This window comes from Etheostoma spectabile, unplaced genomic scaffold, assembly GCF_008692095.1.
Source record: "Etheostoma spectabile isolate EspeVRDwgs_2016 unplaced genomic scaffold, UIUC_Espe_1.0 scaffold00019111, whole genome shotgun sequence".
Taxonomy (NCBI): domain Eukaryota; kingdom Metazoa; phylum Chordata; class Actinopteri; order Perciformes; family Percidae; genus Etheostoma; species Etheostoma spectabile.
Window position 1 is genome coordinate 17,039 of NW_022604678.1, and position 16,998 is coordinate 34,036.

General features: G+C 38.9%; 3 non-coding genes across 3 annotated transcripts; 2 read left to right on the plus strand and 1 right to left on the minus strand.

Annotated features, from left to right (window-relative positions):
• Positions 1-566: 566 nt before the first annotated feature.
• Positions 567-638, minus strand: trnaq-cug (transfer RNA glutamine (anticodon CUG)). Its single transcript has one exon. It is a non-coding gene; the product is annotated as a tRNA-Gln (tRNA).
• A 4,660-nt stretch (positions 639-5,298) lies between these two features.
• Positions 5,299-5,370, plus strand: trnae-cuc (transfer RNA glutamic acid (anticodon CUC)). Its single transcript has one exon. It is a non-coding gene; the product is annotated as a tRNA-Glu (tRNA).
• Positions 5,371-15,241: 9,871 nt separating this feature from the next.
• Positions 15,242-15,323, plus strand: trnal-aag (transfer RNA leucine (anticodon AAG)). The gene has a single exon. It is a non-coding gene; the product is annotated as a tRNA-Leu (tRNA).
• The last annotated feature ends 1,675 nt before the right edge of the window (positions 15,324-16,998 follow it).

The window sequence follows — 16,998 nt, forward strand, 5'->3', positions numbered from 1 at the left end:
AAAGTCCGCACTTCTCAGACAAGGAAGGAAATTAAAAGGCATCCAAGTTTACATCAACAAACACCTCACCAAGAAAAATGCTGATATTGCCAAGAAAGCACTCATACTCAGAAAACAAAACAAGATCCAGGCAACATGAGCAAGAAATTGTAAAATATACATCAAACTTCACGGGTTGACGCCTGAGGCAGCAAAAGAGATTGAAGTGATTCTCATCAGGGACATCACCGAGCTGGATAAGTTTGAAGAAAGAATGAATCAAGAGCAACATAGGCCTACATAAGGTAACTGCATACAAACTGAATTGGACGTATCAAACACAATGATCATGGCAAACTTGGACAGAAACTTCTCTGTTACATATAATCAACTGAACTTTCAAACTTTCAAATACACAGAACATAAACCACAAGACATTGAAAACAACATTGACCAAGATAATAATTTCTACAGTGGTTCTCACTGCCAGTGTGAATATTACACAGTTAAACCTGTAAGCTTACTGTAAACTAGATGTGGAAAGTTGAAAGGTTGATCTTTTTTACCTGTGGTGTGGCTTAAAAACCAGGTTCCACCGAGATTTGAACTCAGATCGCTGGATTCAGAGTCCAGAGTGCTAACCATTACACCATGGAACCTTTAAAAGTGTTGCAAGGGTTTGTTAACTAAAATGGACTAGTCTATACACACAATATATACATACTCTAAACAGAACAATACAGAGGCCGTCAGAGATGGCAAAAGTACTCACTGCCCGTGCTCAAGTAGAAGAAGAGATAATTGTGTTAACAAATACTCTGGTAAAAGTAGAAGTACTGATTTAACTTCTTTACTCAAGTAAAAGTACCAAAGTACAGGCTTGGCCATATAATTAAAATATAAAAGTAAAAGTAGCCTTATGAATGACAAAGCTACCTGGGCCAGACACATGTTACTAGAGAGCACACTGAAAAACTACAGTGGACATGGAGAAAAGACTCTTTATTCTTTATTCTTTATATGCCATTGCCTACATTTTAAATGGCCGTCTGCCAATAGGCCTAAAACATTTATAAACATATAGCCTATTTATATTGACAGAGACTGGGACTCCAGGTTAATAAGATTCTGACCGAGTAGCAAGATATGAATTCAGGTGTGATTTTGTGAGAAGTTTGTGTATGTTCCAATTTAATTAGATTAAATTTTGTAATGGTAACTCCAGGGAAATTATTTGAAATTTAGTGATGACTAGATTAGAACTGGATGTAAAGCTGATTCTGGTTTCCAACTTCGGCCCAGGTGTGTCTGTTAAAACACAGACGGAGACAACTCTCTGTTACTGCTTTATTACAATCAATCATCAGTATAAACATGGGGGGGGCAGTTCTGCTATGAATGTGTGTGTGGTAATAAAAGAAATAAACAACATTGTAAAGGCTACCATACACAATGCATAGAAATCTTACAATGAGGAAAATAAGTATTTGAACACCCTGCTGTTTTGCAAGTGCAGCTTAGGCATTATATGGTGTGTTGAGGTGCTACATGAACATTTCTGCAAACAGTCATAGCATGGCTTATCATGTTGTTGTGGCCGAGTGGTTAAGGCGATGGACTAGAAATCCATTGGGGTCTCGCCGCGCAGGTTTGAATCCTGCCGACAACGAGCAGTGTTTTTTAAGAGTGGTAGCAAACCAATGACACATCACAGTATACCAAATCGCAGATGTGCCTTCATAAACAATATTGTGTTATCTCATAGGTACTGGAAGCAACCAGTCTCCACCAATGTATTTCTTATCAATCTGTGTTACAAGATTTGCAGTGAACGTTGTATTGTCCAGCAGAAAGGCAACAGGTGTGTTACTTTTCAACTATGATTTATACCATTAGCAGTGCAAGCATTTTGCCCAGGTTTGATTTCCAGCCACTGCAGTTGCATTTACAGGTTTTGAAGCCAGCTACAACATTAACATTACATGTTTTACCTCGGTTTCTTCTTTTATTCCGTAATATTTCAATTTCCTTGTGGAGTCATCCCAAAAGGATTAATAAAGATAAGTCTAAGTCTATCTCAGAAAAAAGTCAAAAGAATTTCAAAATCTTCAGGGGATGTAGCTCAGTGGTAGAGCTCATGCTTTCCATGTATGAGGACCTGGCATCTCCAGCAGGTATTATGGTAGAGTCTTTAAAAGAGCTGCAACAGATATTACCTCCTGTGGTAATCTGGCTGGTAAACAACACAACAAGCACTTTGAACGTACATGTTTTACAGTTTCTATTTACAGTATTTATTACCTGTAGTGTAGTATATTTACTGTATTACACTCCAGTTTTTATGGGTGTTAGAGCGGGAATAAAGGAGTATGAGCACTGTATAATGTATATACTGTATAATCTCAACATGCCATTAAGTTAACTCTTCAGCAGGTGGAGACATTTCACTTCAGACACTTGCAACATCAGTTGCTGTGTTAAACATCAACAGACTGGATATATACTTACTGAAGATACAAAGCACAGGAAATAGTAGAAGATGGTTTCGATCCATCAACCTCTGGGTTATGGGCCCAGCACGCTTCCGCTGCTAATATTAATATAAAGGCTTATATTGCAATCTCGTCACCCTACATGTAGGTGTACCTATCTTTAAATAAACACTGTAGCAAAGTTTATGTAGTGTTTTTTAATTTTACCTGTGTTTTTTTTCTGTGAGGGACAGCTCTGTCAGGCTTATTTATGTAGCATGGAAGCTAGCATTGGCTAACTAGCAGCCAGCCTGCTTCTAAACAAATACTTTTTAATTATCTCAACACTTTTTAACAGTCAAACTGAAACACTGGCGGTGAGCTCCAGGTCCTGCAGCTGCAGACGGACATGGATAGCTTCAGACCCGCTCACCACTAGTGTTGGTGGATTAGCAAGCTAGCGTTAGAAAAGTAACCCCGCTTATAAATAAATACCTTTTAATTATCTCAACACTTTAAACAGTCAAACTCAAACACTGCCGGTGAGCTCCAGGTCTTGCAGCCACGGACGGACCACCATCAGTAGGTATAATGCGTGCCTTTTAAATTACTTTTTTTTTTGTTAGCGGGCTGGTTGGTTAGTTCGCTAACGCTAGCTTGCTATTCCCCCAACACTGGCGGTGGGCTCATGGGGGGTTGTGCCGCTGCTACCGGGTCTGGAGCTTTCCGTGTCCCGCTGGAGATCAGATCACGTCGAGGTCGGCAGCGGAGCTTTCTAGCGATGTTTCCCCGCTGGCCGAGCCCCACTGACGGCGGACCGTCTGCGTCTGCAGGACCTGGAGCTCAGCGCCAGTGTTTCAGTTTAACTGAGCCTCACTTCCAGAGGTGGGTAGTAATGAGTTACATTTACTCCGTTACATTTACTTGAGTAAGTTTTTGAAAAAATTGTACTTCTAGGAGTAGTTTTAAATCACTATACTTTTACTTTTACTTGAGTAGATTAGGGAAAAATAAACTGTACTCTTACTCCGCTACATTAGGCTACAATGAGCTCGTTACTCGTTACTACGCGTCATTGTTTTTACCCCAGCGTACGTCTCATTTCAATGTTTTATTTTGACAGAGAGAGAGTCTCCCGCTGAAGGGTCTACCACGTGACTGTGCTTAACCAATCACACGTCGTTGTGCAGTCACTTGACCATACTCGTTTCAGTAGCGGGAGGGGTTAGCTTTACAGTCGTAGCAAAGACGTCAGAATCAAACGTTGCCAAGGCGGACCCCCCCCCCGGCCTCATAGTGATAGCATGGTTATCTTTTAGGAAAAGTGCGAAACAGCAGCTAAGTTATGCGGTGTGTTCAGGGTCTACCAAAACAAACGGACATGTCAGCGTTCAAAAACTCAACATCTAACCTGAGGAAACGTAGCGGTAGTTTTAGTTTTTGCTGTGGAGAGGGATGTTTGTCTTTTAGGTTACATACAGTATGTTTTACACATGCAGTATCCATCCTAATTTGATGTGACTAGTCTCTCAAGTAAACTATTTGGTAATTAATAAATTATTTTTAATTTATTTTATTGATTGGATGAGCTATAATTTGCCTAAATAGGATTATTTTGTATTTTTGTCGGTCTGATTGATGCTTGTGTTAAGAAATAAATCAGACGTTACTCAACAATTACTCACTACTTGAGTAGTTTTTTCATCAAGCACTTTTTTACTCTTACTCAAGTAATTATTTGGATGACTACTTTTACTTTTACTTGAGTCATATTATTCTGAAGTAACAGTACTTTTACTTGAGTACAATTTTTGGCTACTCTACCCACCTCTGCTCACTTCCCATACCAAACCCCGTCGGACTAACGTCACATCCACACGTTGGCCACATGGCTACCTGTCTTAAAGGGGAATGGTCGGATGGTAATAATCATGTAAAGGAGAAACGGTGAAAGGTTACTTTTCTATCAAGCAGCAAAAAAGTATTAACGTCAACATCGTAACGTCCTGCAATGTGACTTTCGCGCATGCGCACATCGCGATGTCGATGCTAAAACACAATATTGTTCAGCCCTAACTGACGATATGCTTCAGTAAGCTAGTTTGCCACTTTTATCTTGGGTAATGCCACATGTAAGTATATCTTAGTTTATTTAGATACCCAACATAGGTTATACTACGTACACTGTATAACAATACATTACGTGTTTCTTTATTTCATCTTACATTTTTGCTAGCCTGTTGTGTAGTTATATTGTTTTTACAATTATCTTTGTTTAATATCTGTGACTCATTACTATCTAAGTAACTGGTCATTGTGTTTTCTCCCAGTTTCACCCTTTGTTACTCAAATAAACGTGTTACAATGATCCCAGTCGCCAGTGCTTGATGGTGGAAGGTGTTTAGCTGCTGGTCAGATTGCACAGCGTTACGTGCGTGCAGGACAATACGTATTTCATGGTAATTTTAGAATAACAGAGGTGAAGAGATTCCCTGGAAAATACCAGAAGCATTTCCAGGTAATCTCTGCACCTCTGTTATTGTAATATTACCATGTAATAAAAATTGAAACAGGCAGTTTTGCATTTTGCACCACTGCCTTCTAAAGCTCTAGCCAGGCGCCATTCCTCGCCTAAAACAATATAGCCAACAAATGGCTAACAAGTCAAGGAACAGCAAGAGACTTGGTATTTAAGAATACAAACTGACTATGTGACAGATGTGTAATCTGTCATGTCCTGCCTTCTGAAGCTCTAGCCAGGCACCATTCCTCGCCTAAAACAATATGTGTCATTCCAGTAAGTGAAAAGAAAACTCACATCTACAAAGATAAATTTGAAAGATGTGACTCCCTGATGGTCTAGTGGCTAGGATTCGGCGCTCTCACCGCCGCGGCCCGGGTTCGATTCCCGGTCAGGGAATGGTCAGGACTTTAAAGACTCAGGTGTGATGTTTGAAAGAATAAGTTCCTGGACTTGATTTTGATTTGTCAAATTCTTCCTCATTAGTTTAAATGAACTGACAACCTCAGTTATATGACTTACAGTTCTCAAAGACGCACACAATCTCAACTGGTTATCCTTTAGACAGCTAGTCTCTTTTTCTTTTCTCTCACTTTTTCTCTCTGTCTGGCCTTATGTATTTGCTTGTATTACATCAAGTGACCTGCATACCAATGACCGTAAAGATTAAAATGTACAGTACATGGTTTTCAGAACTGTACCTTCGGATAAAGGTAAGGCCACTTGGGTTATCTTTGGGCTGCTCTATATTCACCTGCAGAATGATAAACCCTAGAGTTAGCTTACTCCAGGTTATTTAAGCAACAAACGTCCCTGGGTGGACTTGAACCACCATCCTTTCAGTTAACAGCCGACTGCGCTGACCTATTGCGAACAAGGTGAGGGCCATGTTGGGCCTCTGAGCATCATTTATAGACTAATTAATTATTCTCGAGTCAAATTTTTATTGGAAAACACATACTAACATGAACATAGAAGGGCCATGTCGGGCCTCTGAGCATCACTTATAGACCAAGTAATTATTCTCAAGTCAATCTTTTTATTGGAAAACACAAACTTACATGACCATAGAATATTTTTAGTTTTCTCCTTTTTAAGTAATGCATTTTAGTATCTCCATACTTCCAGCCAACAATCTCCTATATTACTGACACATTTCATCTATCCTCCATCTGTACAGGCTTAGCAATATAATTAAAATATAAAAGTAAAAGTAGCCTTATGAATGACAAAGCTCCCTGGACCAGACAGATGTTCCTAGAGAGCACACTGAGAAACTACAGTGGACATGGAGAAAAGACTCTTTATTCTTTATTCTTTATATGCCATTGCCTACATTTTAAATGGCCGTCTGCCAATAGGCCTAAAACATATATAAACATATAGCCTATTTATATTGACAGAGACTGGGACTCCAGGTTGATAAGATTCTGACCGAGTAGCAAGATATGAATTCAAGTGTGATTTTGTGAGAAGTTTGTGTATGTTCCAATTTAATTAGAGTAAATTTTGTAATGGTAACTCCAGGGAAATTATTTGAAATTTAGTGAGGACTAGATTAGAACTGGATTTAAAGCTGATTGTGGTTTCCAACTTCGGCCCAGGTGTGTCTGTTAAAACACAGATGGAGACAACTTCTCTCTGTTGATTTATTACAATCAATCATCAGTATAAACATGGGGGGGGGGGGGGGGGCAGCTCTGCTATGAATGTGTGTGTGGTAATAAAAGAAATAAACAACATTGTAAAGATCAAGCTCAAGATCAAGATAACTTTATTGTCTCCTGAGGGAAATTTGTCTTGGGCATCAGTACTACATTATGCTGCTGTAAACAACATTAAACACAGAGACTTTTTCACACACATACAACATACAAGCCACCCTACATTGCAGACAATGCACAAGTATCATGACCTTCCCCTGTCAATTGATTACCAAGTCAATAAAAAACAGAATGATAAAACAGATAATTCTGTATAAATTACACTAGAGCACATCTAAGAAAAACAATATGACAAACAAAATACAACCGCCACAATACTATATAAGAGAATCACATAAGATCAAATAGTAAAAATTGAACTAAGCTAGTTAGACCATGATTAAAAATAACTAAATAAAGTGCCGTAAGTGCTTCAAGCTATTTTGTTCCGTGCAGATTGTTTATTTAGGAGCGCTATGGAAGTTGGAACGAAAGACAGCCCATAGCGATTACTTTTCCATCTGCTAGCTCTAAAGCGTTTCCCCGAAGGTAAAACATTATATTCTGAGTGCAAAATTCTGAGTGTGAGGGGTCATTCAGGATTTTCTGAGCCTGGGTGACAACTGTTTTTTCAAAGATGGTCTGAAGCGAAGTATACTCTTTCTTTCCCATAACCTTCATTGCTGTTTTTATTAGTTTCTCAATTTTTGGATTTGCACTGGATGGTAAGGGTGCCAAACCAGGATGCCATACCATATCTGATCAGACTTTCCAGTACAGAATTGTAGAATGAAGTCATGATCTTGGTACTCACCCCTACCAGTCTCAATCTGCGGAGAAAATGCAGTCTTTGCGCCAATATGGCACACAGATAGTCAACATGAATATTTCCTTTTAGTAAGTTTTCTAATTGTATACCCAAGTACTTATAAGAAACTACTTGCTCGATTTCTCTATCCCGATGATTACATTGTCATGGACACGCACTTCTCTGGGATCAAATATCATCTCTTTTTTTTTGTATTATTAAGGATGAGATGATTCCTCTCACACCAGTTCTTAAAGAGGTCAATCTCCCTGTAATAAGTAGAAGGGCAGTCACCAGCATGCAATAAACTTAAAATAATTGTGTCATCAGAAAATTTTATGACATAGTTGTTGGACTCACTACGTCTGCACTCGTTGGTATAAAGTGTGAACAAGAAAGGTGAGCTAACAGCTCCTTGAGGTACCCCTGTACTACAATGTTTTATCTTAGAGAGTGTAGCATTTACCCTCACTTGTTGTGACCTATTTGTTAAAAGAGAATAAAACCATTTGATAATAAAAGGATTGACTTTCATGTCCACAAGCCTCTGAACTAGCAAATGAGGGCAGACCGTATCAAAAGCAGAACTAAAATCAGCAAATAAAACACGTGCATAGGCGTCGGAATCTTCTAAGTGCTTCCTTATTAAATGAGACACTGTAATGACGGCATCAACAGTACTACGCCCTTTACTATAAGCGTACTGGAAAGGATCGACACAAAGAGTTACTTCCTGTCTAAGTAAGTTCAGCATTACTCTCTCAAAACACTTATTACCTCGCATGTAAGGGCAACAGGTCTAAAATCCTTATTCGCTTTAGGACAGGACATTTTTGGTACAGGTATTATTATAGACTTCTTCCAGAGATCTGGAACAGTATGACTGTCAAATGACAGCTGAAAGATAGGGCACCATGCCTCAGATAGTTCTGTTGAACACTTTTTGAATAAGAAGGCCGGCAACCCATCTGGACCTATAGATTTCTTATTGCCAACTTTGCTAAATATCAACTGTACCTGCAAAGTGTCAATTATCATTTGAGCTGAAGTGGCATTAAAGGAGTCTAAAAGCTCCACCTTCCCAAGAGAACAGTCATTCTGTGCATCATATCTTAAAAAGAAGGCATTTAATTCATCAGCTCTGACGCTGTCATTCAAAGTGACAATCTGAGTTTTTTTAGGGTTCATATTAGTTATGTGTTTCATTGAATTCCACAGTTTTTTCTTGTCCAAGGAGCAAAAGTTCTGTTCAATGGATTGCCTGTGGTTTTCTCTGGCCTTCCTCAGCATCTTGTTTAGATCCTTTTGTGCAGCTGCCACCTCCTGCCTGTCCTTACTTTTGAAGGCCAGCTTTTTTTTATTATTACATGCTTTCACCTCCTTTGTGATATATGGCTTATAGGGCCGAATAATTTTGCACGCATCACTTTTCAGTTTTTTATTTGCTAAAAAAGTTTAAAATATCCAATAGATTTCGTTCCACTTCACAATTGTGTCCCACTTGTTGGTGATTCTTCACAAAAAATAAAATTTTTATATCTTTATGTTTGAAGCCTGAAATGTGTCAAAAGGTTGAAAAGTTCAAGGGGGCCGAATACTTTCGCAAGGCACTGTATACATACATCAACTTTCTTTTTGACTAATGCATATACACATCAACTTTCGTTTTGATAAATGCATATACACATCAACTTAATTTTAGATGTATGCATACACATATTAACTTTCTTTTATATTAATGCATACACACATCAAATTTCTTTTTTATTAGTGCATATACACATCAACTTTCTTTTTGATTTATCATCCCCATTCATTATGTCATCATTACAATTCATTATGATATCAACTTTTTTTAAATAAATGCATATACACATCAACTTAATTTTAGATGTATGCATACACATATTAACTTTCTTTTATATTAATGCATATACAGATCAACTTTCTTTTTGATTTATCATCACAATTCATTATGACATAAACTTTCTTTTTAATAAATGCATATACACATCAACTTTCTTTTAGATTAATGCATAAACACATCAACTTTCTTTTTAATAAATGCATATACACATCAACTTTCTTTTAGATTTATAAATATTAGGGGTGATCCGAGTATCCGGCTGAAACGAGTATCCGGTACGGTTAAAGCACTTTTGCCGAGTACAAGTATTATCCGAGTAATATGAGTCAATATCCGTGCTCGGATTGAATAAAACTCCTCAACTGGCTGCGCAGCGTTCTGTGATAATCACAGCCCCCCCCCCGCATACAAACCGCTCGGATCAATCACACACACACAGAACATGGAGAAATGCGCTCCCTCTCTCCCCCCCTCTCTCTCTCTCTCTCTCTCTCTCTCTCTCTCTCTCTCTCTCTCTCTCTCTCTCTCTGGTCTGCGGATCTGTTCCGTTAACGTTTAGGGTTTCTTCAGCTTCAGGTTTGTTTTTAACTTCGGTTTGTAGTCCTTACATAGTAACCAGTAGATTTCTGGTGAACGTGGGGTTTGTAGTCCTTACATAGTAACCAGTAGATTTCTGGTGAACATGGGGTTTGTAGTCCTTACATAGTAACCAGTAGATTTCTGGTGAACGTGGGGTTTGTAGTCCTTACATAGTAACCAGTAGATTTCTGGTGAACGTGGGGTTTGTAGTCCTTACATAGTAACCAGTAGATTTCTGGTGAACGTGGGGTTTGTAGTCCTTACATAGTAACCAGTAGATTTCTGGTGAACGTGGGGTTTGTAGTCCTTACATAGTAACCAGTAGATTTCTGGTGAACGTGGGGTTTGTAGTCCTTACATAGTAACCAGTAGATTTCTGGTGAACGTGGGGTTTGTAGTCCTTACATAGTACAGTAACATTTAGATTTAAACATTTAGATTTAGATTTAACATTTAGATTTAGATTTAACATTTAGATTTAGATTTAGCATATAGATTTAACATTTAACATTTAGGTGTAACATTTAATATTTGGATTTAATTATTTAAAATATTTCCAAGTTGACAAATATTGTTGTAAATGTGCAAGAAAGTGACCCTCAAAATTTCATACCAGTTTTTTTAACATTATTTAAAGCTAAATGTGAAAAAATGTTGCTGTTATTTTCAGCACGAGCCGCTTTACAAACGGCGCCCCATAGAAATGATCCCTGAAAGTACAGTCTTGGTTAGACTGAGGGGGGAAACTGCATCTCATTCACTGCAGAGTGATTGTCACTCAGGGTTCAGAGGGACAGAAGCTAATCGTTACGTGCTCCAGATGACTCTGAGGTGAGAAAATCTATTTAGATCTTTAAGAAGACCGATATGTAGATTGACTTAGATTTTCAGTCTCTGTTGTCTCAATACTTCAGTGTCAGTCTACTTTTTCTCAACAATAAATGCTCCATTCGAACCTGCGCGGTGAGACCCCAATGGATTTCTAGTCGATCGCCTTAACCACTCGGCCACAATAACTTGAAAAGCAAAGATCTGTTAGCACAAATGTTCATAAACTTTTCAAGTGGTTAGTAGTCGTTACCAGACACGGGCAAAGTGCAAATCGTAGTGCACTGCCTGTGTCTGTGGATCCTCGTGGAGGCAGCTTGATTGATAGATATGCTCCCTTATTTGTATCATAACAGAGATCTAATATTTAATCAAATTAGATTGGGCAAGTAACCTTTCTGGCTAATCTTCACAAATAAAGCAAGTAACCACACAATGAAAACTACTGCAATGGCTGGAAATTGATCCCAGGTCAACTGCTTAGAAGACACCTATGCTCACCACTATACCACCATCACTGGACAGCACAATAGTCACTGAAAATCTTGTAACACATCTGGGCATTGAGACTGAAAATGTGCTCTATCACTGAGCTACAGCCCCTGAAGATTTTCAGATTTTTTAAACTTTTTTTTGTGTTACACGGAATAAGAGAAGAAACCTGGGTGGAATATGTAATGTTAATGTTGTATATGGCTTCAAAACCTGGTAGTGGCTGGAAATCAAACCATGGGAAAATGCTTGCACTGCTATTGTATAAATCAAAGTTAAAAAGTAACATCACTCAAAGGAAACTACTGCGATGGCTTGGAATCCAACACCGGTCATTTGCTTGGAAGGTAGCTATGCTCACCACTATACCACCATCGCTGGACAATGCACTGTTGACTGCAAATCTTGCAACACATCTGGTCATTGAGACAGATTTTTGCATTAATTACCATGAACACAAGGAGGTCACTACAACCCACCACACTGTGCTATACAAATTTGCTCAATGTCAAAGGAGTAAAGCAGGACATGGGTAAAGTGCAGAGTTGGTAGACACTTGTTAGGTTAAACATACAATTTATTGTTTTTTAATTCATGCTGCATTATTTCATATCGGAATAAGAGCTCTTTGAGCTCTCTTACAGTGAGGACAACGTTTGTTGGAGATGCCTGGGATTGAACCCCGGGGCCTCATACATGCAAAGCATGCGCTCTACCACTAAGCTATATCCCCTAAATGCTCTCTGATTTGTTGTGATTTTTGTGTGCCTTCAATATCACACATGTGGATATTATGAAAGAAACTGCCAAGCAAACACTAGCAACACTTTGAAAGGTTCCGTGGTGTAATGGTTAGCACTCTGGACTCTGAATCCAGTGGTCTGAGTTCAAATTTCAGTGGAACCTGTTTTTAAGCCACAGCACAGGTGAAAAAGATCAACCTTTCAACTTCCCACATCTAGTTTAAAGTGAGCTTACAGGTTCAAAATGGAGCTGAACACGGAGGAGGATTCCTCCCTAACGGCCGCTCTGCTCTGCTCCGTGCCCCCGCCGTCCGGTAATAGTTAAACACTCAAAAGCTTCAAGATAAAACTTTTTTATGAAGCTTCTTCACGTTCAAGAGAAGGCCTGTTTCGAGCCAGCCTATGAATTGATTCATTGGTCCTGTATTAAATGAGAGCTGTATTAAGCCTGAGCTGTATATGCCCTGATATGCATTCCCCCAAACCTAACTCATGTAATGATAATAAATAGACATAATATATGTCTCAATGATCGAACACTGTTAAACTTTAACTAGACATAGTGGTGGAGAAAAGGTGACTATCTGATACCAGACTTCTTCCAGTGTTTTATCAACAAGTGATATATGTATTTATTTGCCCTGTTCCTGGCATATCTATGGATGTATTCATAAAATCACTGTTATTATTCAACGTGTCAGTCCCATATGGTCTAGAAGTCTGGATTCTGCCTAAATAACCTTTACATACATTCTTAAGGAGTCCTCTGGAGACTACAATCAGTACATCTGAGAAAGCGTTCAGTTGGTTTGATTTTACATTCATTTGGCCTAAGTGGTGTCCAAAAGGTCTTGGTTGCTGCTCTTAAAGACTTCTAATAGTAAGGAAAACCCTGGTTTTCACCCAGGCCCTGGTTCAGCTCCCGGTATGGGAATTGGTATTTAGCTGGTGAAAGATCTGCACGATCTCTGACATTGGTCCTGTATTAAATCAGAGCTGTAGTTACGTACGTAAAAAGGCAAAAAAAGTGGAAGGTTAAGTCAAGAAGTGTTTAATAAAGATTAGCACGTACAGCTGTATCTGTATCTGTTAACCATATGAATTATCTGTATCTGTATCTGGCCAAACCCGGAAGTGGACAGGATTTAACCTGGAAGTGGGTTAGGTTGTCATGAAATGGGCGGGGCTTTAACCAGTATGTTATTTTAAGCATGCAATTGATATGGGTTGATCAAAAATTGTTATATTTATTGCTGAATGCTAGGGACCCGAATGGCGAGGCTGCGATGGTGTAATGGTTAGCACTCTGGACTCTGAATCCAGTGATCTGAGTTCAAATCTCAGTGGAACCTGTTTTTAAGTTGTATATCTGCATTAGCTTAAGTTAAGTGTAATGTCTTGTTTGTGTTGTAGTATGGAACCATTTTCCTGTCTTTTATGTATTATGAAACTTATTTCCCTGGAAGAAGAGTTACTGTAGCTCAATGGGATTGTTCCTGGTTAAATAAAGGTTAAATAAAAATAAAATTCATCTGTAATATATCCAAACATTCCTCTCTTCATTACCGACATACTGGAAGTCGGCCATGTTTATTTGGATGCTCTCCAGTTATTGTTGTTTGGTAAATTAACATTATATTTTCTTACTTTGGGGACTTTTCATTTCATATTCTTTGTCTGATATTTTCTATTCCCTGTTTGTATTTTCTGTGACTGCATGTGTTTAAATCTGTTGGAGTTTCTTCAGACTAAAGCAAAGACACTGATGATGTCATCCAAAAGACACATAAAGGACAGCAACCTGTTTCCAGAGGACACTAAAGAATGACGGAGCAGCAGGAACAGAGCAGCTCAAATAGCAAACAGCTGATTTATTCATCTGACTCGTAGGATAACGCCAATGATTGACTGTTTTAATGTCTGGGAATGTGGAACAGCTCCATGCTGACTACCTGAAATAAAACAAGGCCACATGCTGATTATTGGAGACTTGATTTGATGGATTTATTCGTCCTGTTGTGTCTCTGTTTAAACTCCTAATTTAAAGGTAAAGTCAGCGTCCACTAAAGGTTGTGTTGTTGCTGCTGACAGACTCAGATCATTATTTTAAGTGTGTGACAACATTATGGGATGGATCCCTACAGAGATAGACCTTTTAGTTAAGAGGAACATCCTTTTAGTTTAGATCCTTTAGTTTCCAACCAGACCAGAGTGGTAATTGTAGGAACAGTGGAAAGATGAACCAAGACGGCTTTTCATATATATATTTTCTTTTTCTATTGACTATAGTTGTGTTTGTTATTAACAGAAATCAACCTATCAACATTTCTATTTGTCATAAAGTTCCGACGTTAAGTTTTTTACCGCCAGTTCAAAATGGAGCTGAACACGGAGGAGGATTCCTCCCTAACGGCCGCTCTGCTCTGCTCCGTGCCCCCGCTGTCCGGTAATAGTTAAAGCAGATAAAAACCTAAAGAACACTCAAAAGCTTCAAGATAAAACTTACTTAAGAAGCTTCTTCATTTACGTTCAAGAGAAGGCCTGTTTCCAGCCAGACTATGAATTGATTCATAAAATCCCTGTTATTAATAGGTAGTCAGTCCCATATGGTCTAGTGGTTAGGATTCCTGGTTTACACCCAAGTGCCCCGGGTTTAGCTCCCGGTATGGGAATTGGTATTTAGCCGGTGAAGGTCTGAAGAAAGATCTGTACAATCTCTGACATTGGCCTGTATTGAATCAGAGCTGTAGTTAGGTAATCTAAGTTATATGCGTTTCATGATCGTACTTTTGTTTTTAAATGGTAGATGAACAACTGTGCTCGAATTTCTAATCAAAAAACATGAACTTTCCCACTTTGACAAACTGTTTTGATCCCCTGAGGTATTTCATTGAAGTCTTTGGTCTTTGACAGTTACCTTGCAATCTAAAACTGTAAATCCTATTGTCTCTGGAACAATAGTTGGCAGTTGGAGGGGTAATGGCTCTTTACAGTGAATATGCAAAAGAATATGTTCACAAATTCAGCCCAGGTAAATGCTCAGCCCATATTCACACAGACCTAAACCTACTTATTAGTTACAATATTCTAAAATCAACAATGCCAGAGAAAAATGACAAAGCGTGATAACATTTTTCAGTATGTAAGTATTGGCTTTTCCCTTGCAAACGTTTTGTTCCAATAACATTGACAAGCATACCGTTAGTTACGTTCCTTGTGTTTGTCACGATTTGGGGAAGTGGTATTTTCAGGTAGTGTGGCCGAGCGGTCTAAGGCGCTGGATTAAGGCTCCAGTCTCTCTGGAGGCGTGGGTTCAAATCCCACCATTGCTAACTGCTGAAATGTTACATACATTGGTACACTCCTTGCTGAGGATTGGCTAAACTTGACTTTCCAGCACCTTGGAGTAGAGTTTACCAAGGAGCCTGAGCATAGTGATACTCCTGTAATGGGCAGATGCCATTCTTCTTGAAGAGGGGAGCAACCACCCTGGTCTGCCACTCCTTAGGCACTGCCACAGACCTCCACGCAATGTTGAAAGGTATGTCAACCAAGACAGCCTCTCCTTACAATATTTCTCAACGAATTTAATCATCCCTGGGGCTTTGCCACTGTGGAGTCTTTAAACAGTAAACCAAGGATATTTTACTACTGAAAAACTAAGTTACAGTAAGGGTATTATACTGTAAAAAAACATGTACAGTTATGATACTGTAATCAGGAAGTTACAGCACGTTGCCAGTAAGTTAACGCAAATTTACAAAAAAAGTCTAACAGTGTTCAGACAAACATCATTGACTTTCTTTCTTGTAAAAAACACAACTTCCTGGACTTTCTTTACACATAGTCTGTACATGTCCCTGCTTCCAAATTCCCATTTTCATGGGCTGAATCTCAACTAGCACTGACTTTGCAGAGAGAGCCAATCAGAGCTGATCAGCAACAGCTGTGCTACCTGCATGATGGTTTTTACCTGGCATGTAGCACAGGAACCAGTTTCTCTTGGTGACTGGAGTAATGGCAGCTGTTTGGGTCTTTGTTGTTTGGGTGCTGACTGTTTGGATTAACAAAGGTTGTTACATTTCTTCTGTTTGAAGCTTGTATTCAATATGTAGTGGAGTATAACAATGTAAAGAGTAGGGTAAATTACTCAATTACTGAAATGAAATTTAGCAAGTTCATGATATGTGGCGTCAACAGCAGAAACATTTGATTACACAGCAGTTGTTTGTCCTTAGGCTTGAGTTTGCCAGTTGGAGCACAATGAAAGACATGATGATGCGCTGCAGAGGAGAATGATAGAGTGAGAACGTTGGTGACAGAATCTTTCAAGAGCTACTTACGGATACTAACTGAATTTATTTTGTACTACAGATGTGTCTCCCAATGATATCTCCATGAAGAGGGCCTTTGCACTTCCTCCAGTCAATGGAGTCCAAGTTGATCCATGCCGCTAAAAAAGGTGAGCAGGTTCTAAAACCGTATTGGGAAATGCTGCAATTGTATTAACAGCTGAGGTTCTTTGTGGCACAATGTAGTAAATTAAGGTTAAGTTGTCTGGCTTTTGGAATGGGATTCCAACCCATTTTAATTTAAGCTATTTTGACCATACAATGTGGGTATAAAGCGGCTTCTCAAATGTTCAGACATTTATACAGTCAGTCAGCCAACTTAAGCTAAGGTGCTCTGTAGAGATTGTGGAATTTCCCAAACCAAGTAAATGCAGCACATGAACACAACTGCTGTGCTAGCTTAATCTCATACAGATTCTGTAATGATTAAAACAAACGCCACTGGCCTAATTACCAATTAATTTTTGGAAGGTATTGTCGTGAACCCCACGTGGAGTGTCTCGCATCTGGACACAATTAGTTTAGAAATCACTCTAGATTTGATTATGGATTAAAAGATTTATTCAGAAAAACAGAGCAATGCATTCCGGGCAGTTAAACGTGCACGGTCCTATGGAACTTGACTAGTTCAGAGGTCCCCAAAAAGGCGCCTTAA